This window comes from Abramis brama (genome assembly GCF_963993115.1).
Source record: "Abramis brama genome assembly, chromosome: 4".
In the NCBI taxonomy this organism is placed as follows: Eukaryota; Metazoa; Chordata; class Actinopteri; order Cypriniformes; family Leuciscidae; genus Abramis; species Abramis brama.
In genome coordinates, this window is record NC_139966.1 from 8,847,373 (window position 1) to 8,861,124 (window position 13,752).

At 44.2% G+C, this 13,752-nt stretch overlaps 1 protein-coding gene across 3 annotated transcripts in view; it reads left to right on the forward strand.

The window, feature by feature from the left end:
* The first annotated feature begins 9,485 nt into the window (after positions 1 to 9,485).
* The window catches only part of LOC311081630 (uncharacterized protein), a 178,215-nt gene continuing 173,948 nt past the window's right edge, over positions 9,486 to 13,752 (forward strand). For all 3 annotated transcript variants that reach the window (XM_084112213.1, XM_084112214.1, XM_084112215.1), the window contains exon 1: positions 9,486 to 9,542. The gene's annotated coding sequence lies outside the window, so the exon portion shown is untranslated. The remainder of the gene's footprint in view (positions 9,543 to 13,752) is intronic.

The window sequence follows — 13,752 nt, forward strand, 5'->3', positions numbered from 1 at the left end:
ATAAACCATTCCTGGAGACACTTGGGGCCCTATTTTAACGATCTGAAACGCAAGTGTCAAAGCGCAAGTAACTTTGTGGGCGGGTCTTGGCGCTGTTGCTATTTTCCCGGCGGGATAAATGACTCTTGCGCCAGGTGCAAATCTAAAATGGGTTGGTCTGAAGTAGCTTCATTATTCATAGGTGTGGTTTGGGCGTAACGTGAAATAAACCAATCAGAGCGTCATCTCACATTCCCTTTAAGAGCAGGCGCGCTTGTTCTAAAGCGGATTCCTATTATAACGGCGGATTTGCCAGGCGCACGCCAGGAGCGGTTCACAGCCGAGGAGAGCAACGCTCTCGTCAGGGACGTTGGGGATGGAGAAACACACCCAAATTAACTTCGGTTAAAAAGGTGTATAATAATTTGGGTAAATGTGTAAGCTAGATGTATGCTTTTATAATAAATTGTATATCTATCTATCTATCTATCTATCTATCGTAATAATGTATGATTTGCAAAAATGAAAACTGCTGCTTCTGTGTAGATGAGAGAATCAAAGTGTATGCGCGTTGTGCACATGCTACATTGATTATGGCCAAGCATGCGCCCTTAAAATAGCATATGAATAACATGCGCAACGCGCCACTGACTTTAAACCATTTTTTCCTGGTTAGTGGCGCAACTGTTTTCTAAACCTGCAAAATAGCATTAAGGAACGTTTGCGCTGGAACACGCCTCCTTTTTTGCGCTGAACCACCCAGGGAGCGCAAGTTCATTCCCTAGTTTAGCGACGTGCTTCTGTGGAGGAAAAAACGCGCTTTGCGCGGGTGCAAAATAGGAATGATACATGCGTCGGTGTACAAAGTCAATTGCGCTGGGTGCAAGATAGAGCCCTTGATGTGACTGATGTCTGGAGATGGACGGGGTTTATTTGTTGTTGATATCTGTGGTAAAGTAGCCATAAGAATACTAAATATAACTATAATGTGGGAATAACTACAAAATCAACCTTCCTTTCGGCGCATCGTCAGAAGACTGAACGTAATTTCACGAGTTTTCATGGATGAATTATCAACGCACTCTAACTCTTCTTACTAAGGAAAGTTATGCTTCTTACCTTAACCATTTTTTTGCCGTGAAAGCGATAAGAAACAGTGTCGAACGCTGATACAACTTCTCTCCCGCTCTTTCCTGCTTTCAGCTCAGCTGACGCGTGAGCAGTTTCCACCTCGTACTCAACGCAAAGTTTGGGCTACTCGTTTGCTCGGAGTGGTTTAGCTTCGCACTCAAACTTGCTTGAAAAGGAAAGTTGTTTGGCAAATTCCTACCATCAATGTTTGCATAATGACATTGTAAACTCCACAACGACCACGTTGGTTTGTTTGTTTACTCCGCTTTTTGGTCTTCCGCAGTACAAACTCAATCAGCTGTTTCCTGTTTCCGTGGATTACTCTGGGCACATCGCTAAAGACCAACAATGCATGCTATGTACCTCCTGCTTCGCATTGTTCTCCTATTAATGACTTTTAATATTACTACATTTTATACTGTTCCAATTGACCAAGTCCTTGACGACATAAATGGATTCCATCCTGAACTCTCCTATATTGCACTTATGCATTTTTCGTGCACTGTATTCTACCAGCCAGTCATTAAATATAATTTATTTCCTTTTAATATATATTTCTGTGTTCCTAGTAAAACTGTCATGGAAATATTTGATGTTTTAATATCAACTGGCCAATCACATAATCATGATTTTCAAAGTTCCAAAGCTGTTAGATTAAAATATCGTCTTTTAATAATTTTACTTCTTTTAATGTCAGGTAACATTAAGCCAAATCCTGGGCCTACACCCCCATGTATTAATTTACCTACCCCATCCGATTTTAAAGAACGAAATGGTCTTGGCTTCCTCCACATGAATGTTAGAAGTCTTGTGCCAAAAATTGACCTAGTCAGGGCTTGGGTGTCTTCCTCAGACCCTGATGTTTTGGTTTTATCTGAGACTTGGTTGAAGAAATCGGTTTCTGATTCTTCTATTCATATTACTGGTTATAATTTATTTCGTAGTGATCGTCAAAGTAAGGGCGGTGGTGTTGCCATTTACATTAAAAACAGGTTTAATTGCAGAGTAACTAAATCTGTCTCCCGTCCTAAAATATTTGAGTTTTTGTCTATTGATATTTATTTTTCTTCCACATCACTCCTTACTGTCATTGCCTGCTATAAGCCTCCTTCTGCTGCTAAGGAGGCCTTAAATTCTCTAGCTGATTTATTAGTCGAATTACGGGATCGGAAAATTGTGCTTATGGGAGATCTGAACTTCGACTGGCTCTCTGCTAATTCTGACTGCCTGAAAAATATCTGTAATGAGCTAAATCTTACTCAGCTTGTTTCCTTCCCTACACGTCCTAATATAAAATTTCCAGATAAGTCAACCCTATTAGATCTAATACTCACCAACACTCCTCAGAAATATAAAGGAATAGGGGTATTTTCTAACGACATTAGTGATCATTGCACCGTAGCATGTGTTAGGGACACCAAGCTCCCTAAATCCAAGCCTCGCATCCTCATTAAAAGAAATTTTAAAAGATTTGTAGAACAAGCCTTTTTACATGAATTAAACATCTGTGATTTCTCTAGAATTAGCCATATACCGGATATCAATGTGGCATGGAACTACTTTCAATCACTTTTTCTCTCGATTACTGATAAACATGCCCCCCTAACATGCTATAGAATTAAAGGGCGTGATAACCCCTGGTTCTCCAATGAACTGTCTTCTCTGATCCATGAGAGAAATGCAGCCTGGGCCTTAGCAAAGACCACAAACCTCCAATCTGACTGGATTAACTTTAGATATCTTAGGAACAAGTGCACTTACCTTGTAAGAAAGTGCAAATCTGACTACTATCTTAAATCAATGTCCTCGAACCTAAATAACCCATCTAAATTTTGGAAGACGATAAAATCTCTGGAATTACCTACCAGTGACTCTGCTCTCCCCAAGCATATAGTTAAAGACACACAACAGATCTCAAACAAGAATGATATTGTTAATGCTTTTAATGACCATTTCATTAAGGCAGGTGACATATTTGAACAATTATATCCTGAAGAGGTCTCACATAGCCATGTCTCCTCACCCCTCCAACACAATTCACCTGCTTCTCTGGTCAGTGAGGGATTCGATTTTGAACTCATTCCCTCATCTGCAGTTCTTAAGGCTCTTAAGGAAATTGACACTAGGAAATCAGCCGGTCCTGACGGCCTAGATCCTGCTTTACTTAAACTATCTGCACATATCATAGTGGAACCTATTACATACATTTTTAACTTGTCCCTGTCTTCAAATGACTTACCAGATGTTTGGAAATCAGCCCATGTGCTGCCCCTGCTGAAAGGGGGGGACCCCTCCATTCTCGATAATTATCGCCCAATCTCCAAATTGTCTGTACTTGCAAAGGTCCTAGAGTCTTTAGTAAATACCCAACTTAAGGGCTTCCTGCAAAATCATCAGATACTTTGCCCGGAACAGTCAGGCTTTAGGGCCAAGCATAGCACCATTACTGCAGCTACCAAGGTGCTTAATGACATCATCGGTGACCTTGACCATAAGATGAGCTGTGCTGCCCTGTTCATCGACTTGTCAAAGGCCTTTGACACAGTAGATCATTGTATCCTGCTCAAGAGGCTCCGGGGCATTGGCTTGGGCACTAAGGCAGTTGATTGGTTCAGAAACTATCTTGCCAACAGAACACAGACTGTAGTTGTCGATGGGCATAGTTCTGCCCCACTGGGGGTCCGGCGAGGTGTCCCTCAAGGGTCTATCCTTGGTCCGGTCCTATTTACCATTTACATTAACACCATTGCCTCTGTAGCAGATAATGGCAAAATACACCTCTATGCAGACGATACAGTATTATATTGTTCCGCCTCCACTCTAGCTCAAGCTTATCAATCACTACAGCAGTCTTTTAATTTATTACAGACCATCTTCATTGAACTTAGGCTGGTATTAAACGTTGGTAAAACTAAAGTGATGCAGTTCACAAAGTCTCGTACTGTACCCGCATCAACCGCCCTAGCCATTTCCACACTAGATGGGAAGTGTGTTGAAAATGTTTCATCTTATAAATATCTCGGTCTGTGGATTGATGAAAAGCTAACCTTCAAAGTTCATATTGAAAAATTAGTGAGAAAACTGAGAGTAAAACTCGGCTTTTATTTTAGAAATAAATCCTGTTTTACTCTCCAAGCTAGGAGGAAATTGATCAGTGCCACTTTCTTACCAGTCTTGGACTATGGGGATGTTATTTATATGCACGCTGCCTCTACCACGCTGTATATACTTGACACAGTCTACCATGGTGCATTACGGTTCATTACTAATGCCAAGTCACGCACTCATCACTGTCGTCTTTATGAGGCAACTGGCTTTAGCTCTTTAGGTCTGCGTAGATGGTTCCATTGGCACATTTTTATTTTTAAAACTATTAATGGTAATTTACCCAGCTATCTTACTAGTTTGTTGACCAGGAATCATTACCTTTACAATCTCCGCTCCGTTGACATTCTGGCTCTAAATATCCCGCGTGTAACAACTGAATTTGGTAAGACTGCTTTTAGTTATGCTGCTCCTTGGTGTTGGAATTTACTCCAAAAAGTTTTGAAGCTTTCGTTTCTTATCCCTCTTGAACATTTTAAACAATTACTTAAACAATCCAAATTTGAACAATGCACATGTTTTCAATGAGCCTTTTTTGTTATTTTACATTGTTTTATATGTACTGTAGATCAGTTTTTTTTTTTGTTTTTTTTTGTCTGTTTTGTGATTCTGTGTAACCTGTGTAATTGTTGCCCCAGGGCTCCCTTGTAAAAGAGATTTGACTATCTCAATGGGACATCACCTGGTAAAATAAAGGATAAATAAAATAAAATAAAAATAAAAAGTATGCAAACATCACGTGAGCGTCACTACGGGAAGCAGAAAGTGTCTTCAGACTTCACGTCTCTGTTTTCTGCAACTCTCGCCGATCGGTTACATCAGCCGATGTCCAACACACCTAACATGACACATTCACAAGAGGAGCACATGGCAAGAACACATGAGGGAAAAGGGAATCACATGACAGGAACCTTATGTCACAAGTTTGTCCTGTCTTGTTTTGCACTTGGGTGTTTGTTGTGTTGAGCCATGTGCTCGTGTTCATTGTTAGCCCCGCCCTTCTTGTTATCTTGTTATTGGTTTAATTCTTTCCACCTGTTGTCATCGTTACCCTCTTTTGTTTGCCTCCCTATTTAGTCTCCTTGTGTCTGTTGTATTGTGCTGTTACGTTGTCTAATGTTCTTGTGTTTGTTTCCCAGTGTTTTGGTTTGTTTATATTATTCTAGTGTTTTCCCCCGCGTGGGAGTTTTGTTTATCATTGTATTTTGCTTCTATTTTATTAAAATCCCATTTTGGTTTTCTGCAATTGAGTCCTCAGTTTTGTTTTTGAACCCAGTCGTGACAGAACGTAACAGCCATTTTGAGGACTCAGCAGAATGAGCATTCGTGTGGTTCCCCCCGCTACAGCTCAAGAGAGACTAGAACTCCAGCAGGCGTTGGCATCGCAACGCCAGCAGGGCTGGGAGATAGGATGCTTCGCCCAGTTCTTCTGGACAATGGCTAGGGGATTGAATTACCATGATGAAGCTCTTAAAGAGGCATTCAACCACTGTTTGGATGATCCCCTTCCTCAGTGGGAGATGAATGGTTTAAGGATCCTGGACTTTTGGAAATTCACCGATTACCTGCGGCATCGCAAGGATTGGAGGATCCTGCCACCATTAGAGACTGACGGTATTGACCAACTTACCTATCCTTCTTCGCCGAGTCAAGTTTTTCCGAATTTAACTAAAAAACGAAGGTTGAGAAGGAGGAGAGCAGCTAAGACTGCTGCATCAGTCTTTGTCTCCATCGAGCCAGTTTTTGTCACTCCAGAGTCTGCAGAGACTGTTCATGTCACGTCTGCCCAGCCAGAGACGGTTCACGTCACGTCTGCCCAGTCAGAGACGGTGCATGTCGCATCTGCCCAGTCAGAGACTGTTCATGTCACGTCTGCCCAGCCAGAGACTGTTCACGTCACGCCTGCCCAGTCAGAGACGGTTCACGTCACGTTTGCCCAGTCAGAGACTGTTCACGTCACGTCTGCCGAGTCTGTGTCACCGGGTAAGATGGCTGCCACTGAGTCTGTGTCCCCTGACAGAACGCCTGCTGAAACGTTGTTGGATTATTTTTCGACGAGGTTCCCGGGAAGGTTCATATCACGCCTGCCCAGCCAGAGATTGTTCACGTCACGTCTGCCCAGCCAGAGACTGTTCACGTCACGCCTGCTCAGCCAGAGACTGTTCATGTCGCGTCTGCCCAGTCAGAGACTGTTCATGTCACGTCTGCCCAGCCAGAGACTGTTCACGTCACGTCTGCCCAGCCAGAGACTGTTCACGTCACGTCTGCCCAGTCAGAGACGGTTCATGTCACATCTGCCCAGTCAGAGACGGTTCACGTCACGTCTGCCCAGTCAGAGACGTTCACGTCACGTCTGCCCAGTCGGGGACTGTTCACGTCACGTCTGCCCAGCCGGAGACTGTTCTCGTCGTGTCTGCCCAGCCAGAAACTGTTCACGTCATGCCTGCGGAGCCGGTGTCCCTGGACAAGATGGCCGTACAGCCGGTGCCTGTGTCTGAGCCGGTGGTGTCTGTTCCTGAGCCGGTGGTGTCTGTTTCTGAGCCGGTGGTGTCTGTTCCAGTCCCTGAGCCGGTGGTGTCTGTTCCTGAGCCGGTGGTGTATGTTTCTGGGCCGGTGGTGTCTGTTCCTGAGGCGGTGGCGTCTGTTCCTGAGCCCTCAGTGACCGCGACACTGGCCATTATGGCCACAGCCATGTGGTGTGTGTGGGCTACGCACACACTTGAGCCGGTGGTGTCTGTTCCTGAGCCGGTGGTGTCTGTTCCTGAGCCGGTGGTGTCTGTTCCTGAGCCGGTGGTGTCTGTTTCTGAGCCGGTGGTGTCTGTTCCAGAGTCGGTGGTGTCTGTTCCAGTCCCTGAGCCGGCGGTGTCTGTTCCCGAGCCGGTGGTGTCTGTTCCCGAGCCGGAGCCAGCGTCTGCTCCCGAGCCGGAGCCAGCGTCTGCTCCCGAGCCGGAGCCAGCGTCTGCTCCCGAGCCGGAGCCAGCGTCTGCTCCCGAGCCGGAGCCAGCGTCTGCTCCCGAGCCGGAGCCAGCGTCTGCTCCCGAGCCGGAGCCGGTGGTGCCAGTTCCTGAGCCTGAGCCGGTGGTGCCTGTTCCTGAGCCTGAGCCGGTGGTGCCAGTTCCAGTGCCTGAGCCGGTGGTGCCGGTGCCAGTTCCAGTGCCTGAGCCGGTGGTGCCAGTTCCTGAGCCTGAGCCGGTGGTGCCTGTTCCTGAGCCTGAGCCGGTGGTGCCAGTTCCAGTGCCTGAGCCGGTGGTGCCGGTGCCAGTTCCAGTGCCTGAGCCGGTGGTGCCAGTTCCAGTGCCTGAGCCGGTGGTGCCGGTGCCAGTGCCTGAGCCGGTGGTGCCAGCTCCAGTGCCTGAGCCGGTGGTGCCAGTTCCAGTGCCTGTCTGTCCCTCCCGTCCCGCCCTGGTCTGTCCCTCCCGTCCCGCCCTGGTCTGTCCCTCCCGTCCCGCCCTGGTCTGTCCCTCCCGTCCCGCCCTGGTCTGTCCCTCCCGTCCCGCCCTGTCCCGTCCCTCCCGTCCCGCCCTGTCCCGTCCCTCCCGTCCCGCCCTGTCCCGTCCCTCCCGTCCCGCCCTGTCCCGTCCCTCCCGTCCCGCCCTGTCCCGTCCCTCCCTGTCCCGTCCTGTCCCGTCCCTCCCGTCCCGCCCTGTCCCGTCCCTCCCGTCCCGTCCCTCCCGTCCCGCCCTGTCCCGTCCCTCCCGTCCCGCCCTGTCCCGTCCCTCCCGTCCCGCCCTGTCCCGTCCCTCCCGTCCCTCCCGTCCCGCCCGTCCCGCCCTGTCCCGTCCCTCCCGTCCCGCCCCGCCCCGGTCTGTCCCTCCCGTCCCGCCCCGGTCTGTCCCTCCCGTCCCGCCCCGGTCTGTCCCTCCCGTCCCGCCCCGGTCTGTCCCTCCCGTCCCGCCCTGGTCTGTCCCTCCCGTCCCGCCCTGGTCTGTCCCTCCCGTCCCGCCCTGGTCTGTCCCTCCTGTCCTAGTGGAGCGTCTGGTAGCCGCTCCTTAAGGAGGGGGTTATGTCACAAGTTTGTCCTGTCTTGTTTTGTTGTGTTGAGCCATGTGCTCGTGTTCATTGTTATTCCGCCCTTCTTGTTATCTTGTTATTGGTTTAATTCTTTCCACCTGTTGTCATCGTTACCCTCTTTTGTTTGCCTCCCTATTTAGTCTCCTTGTGTCTGTTGTATTGTGCTGTTATGTTGTCTAATGTTCAGTTCCAGTGCCTGAGCCGGTGGAGTCTGTTCCAGTGCCTGAGCCGGTGGAGTCTGTTCCAGTGCCTGAGCCGGTGGAGTCTGTTCCAGTGCCTGAGCCGGTGGAGTCTGTTCCAGTTCCTGAGCCGGTGGAGTCTCCGCCGTGGCCGTCCGAGGGGTCGTCTCCTCCCTGGCCGCCCGATGGACAGTTTGTTTCTCCCGTCCCGCCCTGGTGTGTCCCTCCCGTCCCGCCCTGGTCTGTCCCTCCCGTCCCGCCCTGGTCTGTCCCTCCCGTCCCGCCCTGGTCTGTCCCTCCCGTCCCGCCCTGGTCTGTCCCTCCCGTCCCGCCCTGGTCTGTCCCTCCTGTCCTAGTGGAGCGTCTGGTAGCCGCTCCTTAAGGAGGGGGTTATGTCACAAGTTTGTCCTGTCTTGTTTTGTTGTGTTGAGCCATGTGCTCGTGTTCATTGTTAGCCCCGCCCTTCTTGTTATCTTGTTATTGGTTTAATTCTTTCCACCTGTTGTCATCGTTACCCTCTTTTGTTTGCCTCCCTATTTAGTCTCCTTGTGTCTGTTGTATTGTGCTGTTACGTTGTCTAATGTTCTTGTGTTTGTTTCCCAGTGTTTTGGTTTGTTTATATTATTCTAGTGTTTTCCCCCGCGTGGGAGTTTTGTTTATCATTGTATTTTGCTTCTATTTTATTAAAATCCCATTTTGGTTTTTTGCAATTGAGTCCTCAGTTTTGTTTTTTAACCCAGTCGTGACACCTTAATTATAGGTAAATTACAAAATGAAAGACATGAAACGTGAAAGTGAAAACAAAACCCAAACCAGCGTTACTTTTTTTATTCAATTATCTACAGTCTTCTGCAATGCCCTCCAAATCTCGTGAAGCCTGACAGTGCACTTGGAGAACCAAATAAAAGACACAGAGACCAGATTGCTGCTCAGTTGTTTCTCAGTTTAATACAGTTGGACAGAGGATACATGTGTCAATACATGTGTTAGCCTGTTTTCTGCTTGTGTCAAAGTTGCAGGCAGGAAAACCATAAATAGGAAGAGGAAGCGTAGACAGCGCACAAAATGCAAACTCAAACAGGGTGACAGAGAGCCAACACAGATTTAACACTGGCACAAATATCACATCACATCACGGTAAGTCTTCAGGAATTAATCTTCAGGATTATAATGATATCGAGCTCTAGGGATTCTGCTTTTAGTTTAGATTAATTTACAGACTCTTTACAATCTGAAATATACAGAGGTGGACAGTAAACATGTAAATGTTCAACACTTCCGCTCTTCTGTCGGCCAGGCGTTGATTCACAGACGATCAGCTTTAGTGAGAAGATCGATTATGACAAACAGATGTAGTTTTGATGGCTACAGAAAATCTATATTCTCCAATTAAAGTGTCTGGATTGTGATATTTAAAGGAAGAAACCCGAATAAATAATATGATCAATTATTTACTGTTTTTATTTCACCTCTGTGAAAATACTAATAATAATAATAAACTAGATTAAAAAGTTTGTTGAGACAAACTTTAAGATGGCTTGAGAAAGTTTGGACCAGAAAGTTTGAAGAAGTTTATAGTTTGAAGTAGTTTAAAGTTTTAAGTTGTTAAGTTGGTGTTCTGGGTGGTTGCTATGGTGTTACTAGGCGGTTGCTATGGTGTTCTGGGTGGTTGCTATGGTATTACTAGGCAGTTGCTATGGTGTTCTGGGCGGTTGCTAAGGTATTTTGGGTGGTTGCAAGGGTGTTGCTATTGCTTGGGTGTCCCTATTTTCCTGAACTGCTTTTACATGCCCTTCACTCAAAGCATTCCTGATTTTGGATCCTCCTCCTTCCTAAAGTTATGTTCAGCCCACGCATCACACAGTGTTTGTGGCGCACTGACATTGAGCAGATGTTTTAAAAGAGTAATTAAATGTTGGTCAAACCATGACTACAGTTGCTATGTCAGTGTTGTTTAATGAGGAAGAGGTTTTGTTGGACACTGACATTTCCAAATTTAAAAAATGTGTCAAAAAGTTACAAAAGTGTCAAAGATGAATCCCATGAGCTGTTCTTCTCAGTCAGATGATGGGTTGATGAACACGAAGAGTCTGTTGATGTTAGTGGAAACGCACAGATGGATGTGGAGAGTGCTTACTCTTTCACCAAAATTCAGTCCTTTTTACAAAGAACCAAAGGCTTGAGATCAGTTAAAGTTGATGAGTTTTTCCCAGATCTAAAGTTGCTCCTTGATTGAATTCATGCCAATCAAAAACAGACGTGACACAAATAACACGTTTGAAAAATGATTACTGACTTTAATGCATTTAATTGATATATTAAATATCCCAAAATTAGGCTATTTATTTAGGATTTTGTGTCTCGATTCATCTGTCAGACACTAAACATGGCATCTCCTTTCATAGTTATGCTGACGATACCCAAGTCTATTTGCCCCTGGGATCAAATAACATGGGTTTAGATACTCTGCTGGCTTGTCTAGCAGAGGTAAAGGCCTGGATGTCCCTAAATTTTCTTCACCTTAATAAAGGCAAAACTGATATCATAGTTTTTGAACCATCAGAAGCTGCTAGCTCCCTTTGCTCAAATTTTGGCTCCTTATCTCCATGTGTGAAACCATTAGTAAAGAATCTGGGCGTGGTTTTCGATAGTGCTCTCAAATTTGACAAACAGATTAGTACGGTAGTCAAAACCGTTTTTTCATCTGAGTTCTAGCCAAAGTTAAATCATTTCTTTCTTTTAAGGACTTTGACAGAGTGATTCATGCTTTTATTTCGACAAGGCTTGACTATTGTAATTCCCTGTATTTGGGCACTAACCAAGCAACTCTTAACCGTCTGCAAATGGTGCAGAATGCAGCTGCTAGGCTCCTCACTGGTGTGCGGAAAACGAGAGCACATTACCCCTGTTCTTAAATCTCTGCATTGGCTCCCAATCCGTTACAGAATTGATTTTAAAGTTTTGATGCTGGTTTTTAAATCCTTGAATGGATTGGCTCCTGTATACGTTTCTGATTTACTTTCCATCCACAATCCTGGAAGGTCTCTTAGGTCATCCAACCAGAGACTGTTAAATGTTCCGCGGGTCAGATTAAAAACGAGAGGAGATCGAGCTTTTGCCGTTGCTGTACCAAAACTTTGGAACAGCCTACCTGTTTTTATTAGAAATGCCACTACACTACATGAGTTTAAAGCTAAACTCAAAACCTATCATTTTTTTTGGCTTATAATTGTAGCTGATTTGTGCGGTGTCTGTTATGTTCTGTGTTTTTGTCCTGTATTTTATGTTGTAAATGGTGTTAATTCCAATGTTATGTGCAATAATGTACAGCACCTTGGTCAACAACCGTTGTTTTTAGTGGTGCTATATAAATAAAGTTGAGTTGAGTTATTAAAGATTTTAAGAACTATATAAAAACTCCAGAGAGAGAATATATGGCGGCTTCTGTCACTTTGAGTGATTTATTGCCCTTAAGCCCCGCCCCTTTTTGACCGTGGGAACTTTCCCATGCTTGCCCCGCCCCTTTTCCAGCAGGGGATTTTTTCCCACGCTTGCTCCGCCACTTTTGACCGGTGGCGTTTTTTTCCTACGCTTGCTCCTCCCGTATGGGCGTGAACAGAACCAGGGAAATATTATAAAATAAATTAAATATTAAATTATATATTTAATAATATAAAACGTTGTATAAAAGTTAAAATACACATATCTTTAGTGTTCTCACACATTTGTAAAATGTTAAAATGTCAATGAAAAAGTTTAAATTTCATTTTCTTAAAGTTATCAAAATGTGTTAGTATTAAAACATTAAACAAATATTAAAACATATCAAACGCATAAACACATACGTACATTTAAAACTTTACGTTTTTACAAGTCCGTTGTTGAAAGAGAACCAAAACTCTTATTATCCATCTCCAAAGGCTTAGAGCTTTTAACTCCAAAAATGACAAAATCCGAAAAAGCGAAAAGTTCTATTTTCTAACATACATTTAAAGAAAAAGCTGTACTTTCACAATTACATTGTGTTTAAAGGTGTATAAAACATTGTTTAAAGTTTAAATTATATTTTCTTAAAGATATCAAAATGTGTTAGTATTAAAACATCTAAACAACATTTTATGTTAAAACATAAACCGTGGGAAATTTTCCCACGATCCACATTAAAACATCTAAAACAACATGTATTAAAATTATACCGAGCAAATAGTTCTATTTTCTAATACATTTGAAGAAAAGTTGTACATTCACAATTACAAGAAAAAGCTGTACTTTTACAATTACATTGTGTTTAACCTTCTGGGGACCAAAAACGCGCCCGTGCGTTTTGCTCGTTTTTTTTTTTTTAGCAATGAAAATAAACACTAAATGCTCTGTTAATTTTGATCTTTCATTTTCGTGTAATACATCAATCGATCCTGTTCAGTGTCTATTTTTTTCTGTATACTCACAATAAAAATAAAGTGTTTTGCTTTTTGACAAATAAAGAACAATTAACATGATGCGATTTCTGCCTTCTCTCTGTCAGTAAACTCCCATTTGAAACACGTTCGAAAATGATCTATAACTCCGCGAAAATTCAGTCAAACAGGCAAACAGACCAACGGGCATAAAGCTTGAGATCGCATCTTTTAAATGAAGTCATTTATATAAAAAACAAATATTCTCAGCTTCTGTAATCTGTATAAAAAGAGAGCGACTCCTGTCGATCTCATTACGAGCTAATTCACAGTAATGTGACCACTCCCCGGAGAGCGCGTGCTATTCAAACGCAAATTCTGAGAACTATTTCAGATCTGTGAAACGCCCACATCAGCTGTAAACAAAGCGCGTCGCGACTCCTCGCGAGTGAGACATTATAGCCTACCTTATGGAGAAAATATTCCACAGAACAGTGCTGATGAGGAGCAATATCTCCTGAAATGAGGAGCAGATCCCGCTGAGGAGTGAGGTAGGCTGTTTTCTTTTCTCACGTGTGGAATAACGTTGTGGAATAACATTAGTGTAGGCCTATGTAAACCGCAAAAAGATGATTCGCATTTCTATAATATGACTCGCGTTTCTGTGAGATGAATGAAGGGTACATATTTGTAAAGACTGTTTAGCCTAAATATGAATCGCGCGTCTGTGTGTGAAAGAATAAACTGCTTTGCTATAGCCTACTGAGATGAGTAAAAATCGACTGAAATATGTTGAAATAAAATGTATTTGTATAAGCAACATATTAAACTGAAAATTAGCATTTATATGCCCTAATATTTCATAAAAACAACGTTACAGTCAGGCGAAGTATGAAAGACAACATTTTGTTGACTAGATTAGGGTACAGTTTTTAGGCTACTGTAGAATA